We start from the raw sequence: 9460 nt of genomic DNA, 5'->3' as shown, positions 1-9460 counted from the left end.
AAATGTAGAAGATGAAGAAAGGAAAAAATTAGGTGTTGGTGGTATATCATAGATAAAATAGGTCAGTCTAATCCAATGGTTCTCTTTTTTTAAAAAAAAATAAAAAATCAAACGGTTTAAATTATAATAATTAATAGGATCTATGTTAGATCACTTTTAAGATTCGTCCACCATAGACATCATTTGGGGTTAAACTTAAAAGTCAGAATTTATTTGGCAAACGGAGGAAAAAGTGAGGGACTTAAACGTACGTTTTATTAATTGTGTGACCAAAATGAAAACTTGAAATTATTTAAGGGACTAATGGATCAAATAAGCCGGTTATTTTTTACCAAACATAGACTATATGTATGCTAATATGTTGATCAAAGAAAAAGAATATGCTGTCAAAACTTATTTGTGATGTGTGAAATCAAGGGATTCAACACAATTATTATTATTTTTTTTTTAAGGCAAAGAGGATTCGATACAAATAAATGGGAAGTACAAATATCTCTTATAAGATGGATCCAATTTGCTCACCTAAATTTTACATATGTGTAATTTTGGTTCCCCAAATTTAAAATTAGCGGTTTTGACCCCTTGAGTATACCTCATTTTGCACCTATTAATCCTTTATGCACATTTTGACAAAAAAAAATTAACTTGTGTTATAAGAAATTATAAAAACATAATAATTATAGGTCTTACTATTTAGGTTGAAATATCTATCTAAAATGTCAACTTACAATAGTAAGTGTTAATTATCTATTACCTATGTAAATGCCAAATTAGAATAGTGAAACAAATAATTTCACACATGTAATAGTGGTAAATTTAGTAGTCTAAATATCACACTTTGATTCATGTAAAAACACACCATTTTAAGAAATCATAACATATCATCATACTTCTTTTCTCTAGCTTAATAAATCTTAGTGCTATATATTATTTGAAGTATTATAAATTAAAGTAGTATTTTATATTATTTTTTTTAGAGAAGTATTTTATATTATCTTATTAGTTCATTAATATCATAAAATAAGTATTTAAATATTCAAAGATTTGACAACTGAACTAATTTAATGACGTGTAATCTTCATATGTTTGCCAACATGAAAAATAAAATTTAAAAAAACAAATAAATGAGAACATGACAACTCCAACCAATCCTCCTTCTCTTCCACAACTTTTACCTCCCACATCGAATCTCTATTTTTTGGTCAAGTTCTCATCTCTCTTCCAAATCAGATTTTAGCCACTGAATTTCCCATTCATCGTTAGCATTCACCATAGAGTAACAGCACAAGTGTTAGAAAAATGGAAAGTATACTAGTTAACCATGAACATGGACATGTGTTAAGGTAAAATGTGGACAATATATACTAGTTTACATGAACATGGACTACTCTTAAAAAGAATAAAAAATATCACGATTTTTGCGGTAATAATAACAGTATAGCCAGTGTATACCACATCAAATAAATAGCTTAAATATGAAAATGGTTCCTGCAAATATCTAGTGTTTTCGTTTTAGTCCCTATAAAAATATTTTTTTGGTTTTAATCTCTGCAAATATAAAATATTTAGTTTTGGTCCTTGGTATTTTGTTTTAATCCTTGTAAAATCATTTCATATTGAAATTGGTCCCTATAATATTCATTTTAGTCCTTATTTTGAGGGACTAAAATCAAATATTCTACATATTACAAGGACCAAATCCAATATGAATTAATTTTACAAGGACTAAAACAAAATATCAAGGACCAAAACCTAATTTTTTATATTTGCAGGAACTAAAATAAATTTTTTTTTTTTACAGGAACTAAAACCAAAATTTCAAATATTTGCAGGGACTATTTTTACATTTAAGCCATAAATAAAATCAAGCATTTACACTTAATAAAGAGCTAAATGACATACATAATCAAAGATGAATTAAACAAAAAAATGGAAATTTAATGTAGAGCTCGAAGGAGGAAGAAAGAGGATTGGGTGGAGTGGTCATTTCCTTTTTTAGTGAGTCTTATGAGCATAAATCCTTAAAGAGTAATATGGTGGGTCTGGTTCCTTTGATAAAAAGTTTTCATGAAATACTAAAGACTACCCTTAGAATATTGGTTAAGAGGATAAAATAGAAATATTGTCTTGAGAAATGATAGAAAGTGGCGGAATTAACTTTTTAAAAGTTAAAAATATTGTTGAACCCAATGGGACCTACTATTTTTTATTTTCTTAACAAGTGTACGCACTTGTTTGCATAACCCAAAGTTTTCTTCTTAGCTCGAATGAAAAACTTAGAGTGCGCTCTGATGATTATGGACGAGTGTTTTGAAAAAAAAAAAATGGAACTTGTGGTAATGTACCTGACGTGCTTGAAGGTTAGTTTGGATATAAGCATTATTCATCATTGTGATATATTGCAAAAATAGGTTTGTTTGATTGATTGGATATGTTAATTCCAATCTATAAACAAAGTATTTATAGTAAACTATTGCTTATTAGCCAAGCTATATGCCCTATAGTGTGTAACCCTTATTCATCTAATTTTTATCGATGTGTGTGATAACTCTCACATTTGTGGTAATGAGTTTCTTTTTCTTACAATATAAAATGAATTTTTTGTTAAAAATCGTCTCAATCTTTGACACTTATGTTCTTTTTCCTAAAAAAAAAAACTATTCTTTAGATTTTTTTTAAAGTAGTAACAAACTACTAATGCAATATTTTTAAAAGTCAATATTTAGAAGAAAATGTGATTTTTTTAGTTAAAAAACCGTAACAAACACCTCTAATTCTCTTTATATAACAGCATAGATTATTTCCTATTTTTCTCTACACAACAATTGAAGTCGATATTAAAAAAAAAAAAAAAACCCTAGGTTCTCCAATCTTCACTGTCCTCTACAATCAACTGAGGTACCTTCCATTAATCTCAATCATATCGTTCCCATTTTTGTTTTACTAGTGAGGAAAAAATATCAGCAGCTTTTTTGGAACAAAATTTGAAAATTATTAAAAAAAAGGATAAACCCTAGGTTTGGTGTCCTCTTCTCCTAAATAAATTCTGTTTTGTTGAAAAAAGTTAGTTATTTTTTTTTATCTAGGGTTTGATCAATTAAAAAATGGCGGTATGGAGCTTAGATGGTCCTGAAGGAGCTTTTGAACAAAATGTATCTGTTGGTGAAGACATTTGGGAAAGAAGCCTTGAGGTTGATCTGATCAAGATGAAAAATCATCTTAAGAAACGAGAAGCTGAACTTTGGTTGTTGCAATTGCATTCCACGTTGTTGATCAGTCTACTTGTGTTGTTTTTCTTTGCACTGTTATTATGGGCAATAAGTGGGTGGTTCGACCATTAATATATGCACATTCACATAACAAAAATATATGGGACTTCTACGGTACACCTCATAAATTGAACTGCACCGGTACTCTTGCTATATAAATAGTTAGTTGTTTGTCAATACTTATATTTTAGAAAACACCATCGCACGAGAAAAAACGTTGCAAGAGTACCCTTATAAACAACTCTTAGCAGATAAATCCTATATTTGGACATGGATGTTTCTGGTACCCTTAGCAGCTTACATTCTGTGGCAGCTTCTATACCTCCTCATTGTTAATGTTTTGTGCCGACAACGGCTTTTAAGAGATCCTGAAATCATGACTTCTACAGGTAATCAATGACCACGCGCATACTTCATTCCCTTTTTCAGTTCATAACAGGAGAGAGAGAGAGAGAGAGAGAGAGAGAGAGAGAGAGAGAGAGAGAGAGAGAGAGAGTCGAGATAGGTACTATATTATTTGTCTTTATACTCACCGTAAAAATGACTTGTATATAAATAAACAAACTGACTAAGGTAACTTTAATGTCTGTATCTTTGACCACTAGTTTATGCACTTCACTTTTCTTTCACATTTTCGACTTCAATGTTTTACAGGGAACTCTCAAGAAAAGCTAAGAAAGCAAACAATGTATGGTGGCACTTAAGTGGGTTGCTTGGGGATCAAAATCGCTTGCTGATGTACATCGTTCTTCAAGGAATATTTACCATTGTAACAATGGCACTGACTGTCCCCATATTCTTGTCATTTGAATTGCATGCACTCTTCAAAATAATTAAGCTTTCTGTATCAGTATGGAATGGAGGAAGTTTTCTGTTGGACACGGCGAAAAATAAATCAGAGATGAAATCTGTGTAAAGACTGCTTTTCTTCATGGAGAACTTGAAGAAGAACTTAAAGCCATTTTGATTGACTTTGATATGTACATGCAATATGAAGTAGAAACGTGGAAAGCAAGCCTGTGCAAGTAATACATGGTGGCTTGTTATTCAATTGTTCACACAATCTGCCCAAGGTTACATGGACTGATGACCAAGATCAAGTGATGGAGAGTTCAACAATGCTGTTCTTGGATGTCTTTTGTTCTGATTGAGGGTCTATTTGTTTGATCTAATGCGTAGTGCTAAGAATACAGATTTGAGTAGTTGTAAATGCATATAACTAATCCTTTTTTCATGCAAGCATTCCCTAAAATGGATACATGTAATACAAAGTTTTTAATATTGTTGATATGTTCCATCACCCCCCTATTTCATTAGAAGAGGGAAAGAAAGGAAAAATTAATGGATAAGGTGACTTACCAAAAAGCTGTTCTCATTAGACCTTTCTATATTATGTCCAGCAGGTGAATTCACCCGCAAATGATTTGTCCATACCAGTTGAATGCCGGAAGGTGCTACCTTTCCCTAATCGACAAAGAATGAAAAAAATTAATTAGCCAATAAATATACATGCTCTCCAAGTTGAGGCTTTTTGTGTTGCAAATAACGATCCAACCCATGTTTGATAGCTACACATGCCAGTTTTTCAGAGTCCGCATTCTTGGATCGTAATGGAGTCAAAATACCGGGTTTCAAATTCAGATATGAAAAAAAAAAAAAAAAACTGTTTCTTTGCTATCAACAAGTTAAGAACAACACCTCCCACGTATTCCGACTACTCATAAGATAAGTCATTTTCAGCACCATAAGTGCTGTGTGAAAGCCTCTTCCAATAAGTGTTTATTCTTAAACTCATATCCTATGAGTGCTTCCACTTCATTCAATAGGGCGGAGAAATTTGTTGTTGATGGTGTTGTTGTCTTCTTTTTCTTGTTTAGGAGATAGTTTTTCCTTGTCATAGTTGTTGTTGGTTTCTTCTTTCTCTTGCTGGTTCTTCTTGGTTGTCTATTTTGAGAGTGCATGTGTTTGGGTGAGAAGTGCTTCTTCTTGCTCTTTGTATTCTTGAGCTTCCATGGTCGCAATTTGTGATGTTGTTTGAGAGAGAAGATAAATTCTACAACCACGCCGCTTAGAATTTATACTAGCATACAAAGAGCAAGAATAAACACTTCTCATCCAAACACATGCACTCAAAATAGACAACAAAGAAGAGCTATCTCCTAAGCAAGAGAATGAAGACACCAAGAACAACTATGACAAGGAAAAACTATCTCCTAAACAAGAAAAAGAAGACAACAACACCATCAACAACAACATTTATCCGCCATATTGAATGAAGTGGAAGCACTCATAGGATATGAGTTTAAGAATAAGCACTTATTGAAAGAGGCTTTCACACAGCACTTATGGTGCTGAAAATGATTTATCTTATGAGTAGTCGGAATACATGGGAGATGTTGTTATTAACTTGTTGATAGCAAAGAAACAGTTTTTTTCATATCCAAATTTGAAACCGGTATTTTGACTCCATTACAATCTAAGAATGTGGACTCTAAAAAACACGCACGTGTGGCTATCAAACATGGGTTGGGTCGTTATTTGCGACACAAAAAACCTCAACTTGCAGAGCAAGTAAGTATTTATTAGCTAATTAATTTCTCTGTTTTTGTAGATTAGGGCAAGGTAGATAGTTTTAATATCAATGATTTGTCCGCTACTATTCAACATTTGTAAGTCTTCATGAAAATCTTCCTTGCTAAAACTACGCCACCAACATTTCCTTATCTTGCACCCAATTGTGCGGTTAACTACTGCACTGTAGAAAACCGTTCGAGAATTACACCTTCAATATGGTACTAAGACCATTCTATAATTGAAACTAATATGGTATTGTAACCACTCTATTATGGTGTTGAGACCACTCAAATATGGTGTTATCATCATTCTAATTTTTAACATCTCTAAAAATATCAATATAATATTTCAACCACTCAAATATGGTGATACGACCATTCTAATATCTAACTTCTCCAAGATTTGAAGAAGAATATTTAAGATCATCCTTATTATACCGAAAAAGGGACTATGATATTAAAATATTATTTATTCTGAAGACTTATAAATAATTGAAGGGACTATGCTATTAAGACCATTCTTAATTCCGAAGGAACAATATACTGAAAAAGGACTTTGGTCTTAAGAGCACTCTTAATTCCAAAGGGACAGAAAGAAGAGATGAAGAGAAGAATAGCTTGTTAACACAAGGGAGAAGAGAGAAAGAGTTCTCGACAACTCAATAAAACTCTTTGGTGTGTGGAATGTACTATGTGAGATCTCTATTTATAGAGAAAATTTACAACTAATCTAATAAGTGAGAAACTTTGGGAACAAGTAATTCACATGTTATATCTAGTACAAAAATATCTCAATTGAGTACCAAAATATATTATATTGAGTAGAAAAATATATTATTCAGTACATAAATATATTATTGACTATCAAAATATATTTCAGACCATGCACAAAAATATATTAGATTGCCTACCAAAATATTTCAAATTGTGTTCCAAAATATTCTAGATTGCGTTCTAAAATATTTCAGCAAAACTTAGGGACCAAGAAAACACTTTCTAATAATGATTTTTTTTTTTTTTTTTTTGTGGTGGCCAGGGTTTGAACCCCAGACCTTACATATATTATTCATTGTCTAATAATGATTAAATTAACTATTTAATTTATCATTTCCAAATAAAAAAATATATATCAATATATATTTTTTCTCCAATGCTTACTTCGTTCACATAATTATGTATCCCTTTAAAGGTACAACCCACTATATAAACACTACTAATATGTGTTTTCCATCCGATTGTTTTTGTTCTTATATGATATTAGATACATGTTAATTAATTAATTTAGCAATTATATGTTGTTTATTTATAGATATGGTTGAGAATGTGGGTGATGATCCGGTGATCAAAAACCTAGTGTTGTCAATTCCATTAAGGTTGAAGCTCCCATTAAAGTTGAAGTTTCCGTGAAGGTTGAAGCTTCCGTTAAAGTTGAGGCTTCAAGCTTCAATTCCGGTGTGTGGAAACTTCATGACAACGAAGTGGACACAACTCATTTCTTTTCGACCCGGGATACATGGAAAGATAAAGACAAATCTCTTTAATTATTTATTTTTGAATGTCTCTTGCAAATAGGATGTAAATATTTAGTGATTACTAATAAATTTTAAATTTTGTTTAAAAATCCTAGTTAAAATTGATAGCTTATTATGCTTAATAAGATAGTAATATTATTACGAACTAACACGTACCAAAGCTCAATACCCTTATATGTATCGAATTCTTCTCATGTCGCATACCGCGTACCAATTTGAATTGTGAATCGTGTGACCATGGGTGTAGCACAAAACAATGAGACTAAGAATTTGCTTGAAGGAGAAATGCAATAGCGAGAGTGTCACATCAGAATTTTTATGATATGGCAAAAAAGTGATGAGATATCAACAAAGTAATTTGAAGGTCTAATTTAATTTAATAAATATAAATATATTTTAAAAATTTAAACAACATAATAAATAATCGTATAATTCTTCAATCTCGCTTAGTTTATTTTTAAAAAAATATTTTATATAATATACTTTTTTGAAGTAATTTTATATGGCAAATTCTATGGTACACCTGCTATATTTGAGTGTACTGGTACACTCACTCTTTAAATTCATAGTTAAATGAGTTGTTTTTTTGAAGAAAAATGTTATTTTTTTGTCATTTATAATTATAATAACTAAATCTTATTCATCAAAAGTGTCAACGAAATAATTTTTTATTTTTTAAAATTTTTATCATTCATAATTGAGAACATTCATTATTTTTTACGATAATATGTAAAAAAAGTTACTATGATTCTTATAAACAATTAAATGATGTTTTTTCTTATGAAATGTTGTTATATAAAATATAAATATTGACAAATAGCTATTTACTACATAAAAAATGATCGTTCACTTATAAAATTAAGAAGCAGGAGTACCGGTACACCTTATTTTGTGAGTGTACCGTAGAAGTTTCCATTTTATATAGTATATGTCACTTAGAAAGAAAAGTAAGGCTTCCTTCCCCTCCTATTATTTATAAAAATATTTAAGGTACAATTTTTTGTCTTGTAAAGTACTTAGATAGCTTTATTATTTTGACGTGAAAACATTTTAAATTAACCGTAGGATAAATATCTAGAGTGTAGATATTTTGAGAATTAATTAAGTGATGTAAATTCTAGGTTGAAATTAAACCACTTGGGCAGATATAGTGGTATTGGTTTGAGACTTTAGAGTGTGCTTATCATTAATGTCTCAAGTTCGATTTTTACCGGTGTCAATTTGGGTGAGCTAATTTAATGTTGTGAATTCGGTCTCAAATTCTAAACCTCACACCAATGAAATTTAGATTCGTGACGCAAGTATCAATGACAACCGATAACCAAATGTAAATCACAAGCAACAACAACAATCTAAACCTAATCTAGAAACCAAGTGCATAGCAAAACCACAATCTAACCAAAGGATAAACAAGATAAAGAGAGTACAGAAAAGATAACAACACCAAAGATTGTTCACCTAGTTCGGTCCAACTTGACCTACTCTGTGGAGAGATTGATCTCTCCAATCCACTATCAATGAGTTCACAAATGGGTTACAAAAATTAGCTTCAACAAGCTCACAAAGAACAAGCCTAATCTCTACCCATTTTTCAAATCTCACCAATGAACAAGACACTCAATGATTTTCACTCACCCAAGGTGTTTGCAAATGTTTGCCAACTCTAGAATCCAACCCCCAATAGAGAATCAACCCTTAGCCTTTGATTTCCTAATGATCTTCTCTTTTGGTTTCACAAGACTCACCCAAGTTTCTCACAATTGACTCCTTCGCTCATGTGTTTCCCATCCCCATGAATCTTTCACAAAGGGCACCAACCCTTTCCCAAGAGCCCCCTCTTTTGGTTCTCCAAGATTCACATCTTGAAGCTTTGAACCTCACTCAAAGACCCTCAACCTTTAGTATCTAAAACCCTAAAAGTTCCCTCCTTTGGTTTCCATGAGATTCTCTAAGTTTGCCCAACAAATGGGTCATGAAGTGCTTAAATAGTGTTCAGAAATACGCAGCATCGTGCCACGTTTCGAGCACCACATCCTTCATCATCTTCTCAACAAAACCCATGGAAAGAAAGACTGTACCGAATTGA

This window comes from Medicago truncatula, chromosome 2 (genome assembly GCF_003473485.1).
Source record: "Medicago truncatula cultivar Jemalong A17 chromosome 2, MtrunA17r5.0-ANR, whole genome shotgun sequence".
NCBI classification, from domain to species: Eukaryota; Viridiplantae; Streptophyta; class Magnoliopsida; order Fabales; family Fabaceae; genus Medicago; species Medicago truncatula.
Note: the sequence above shows the minus strand (reverse complement) of the source record.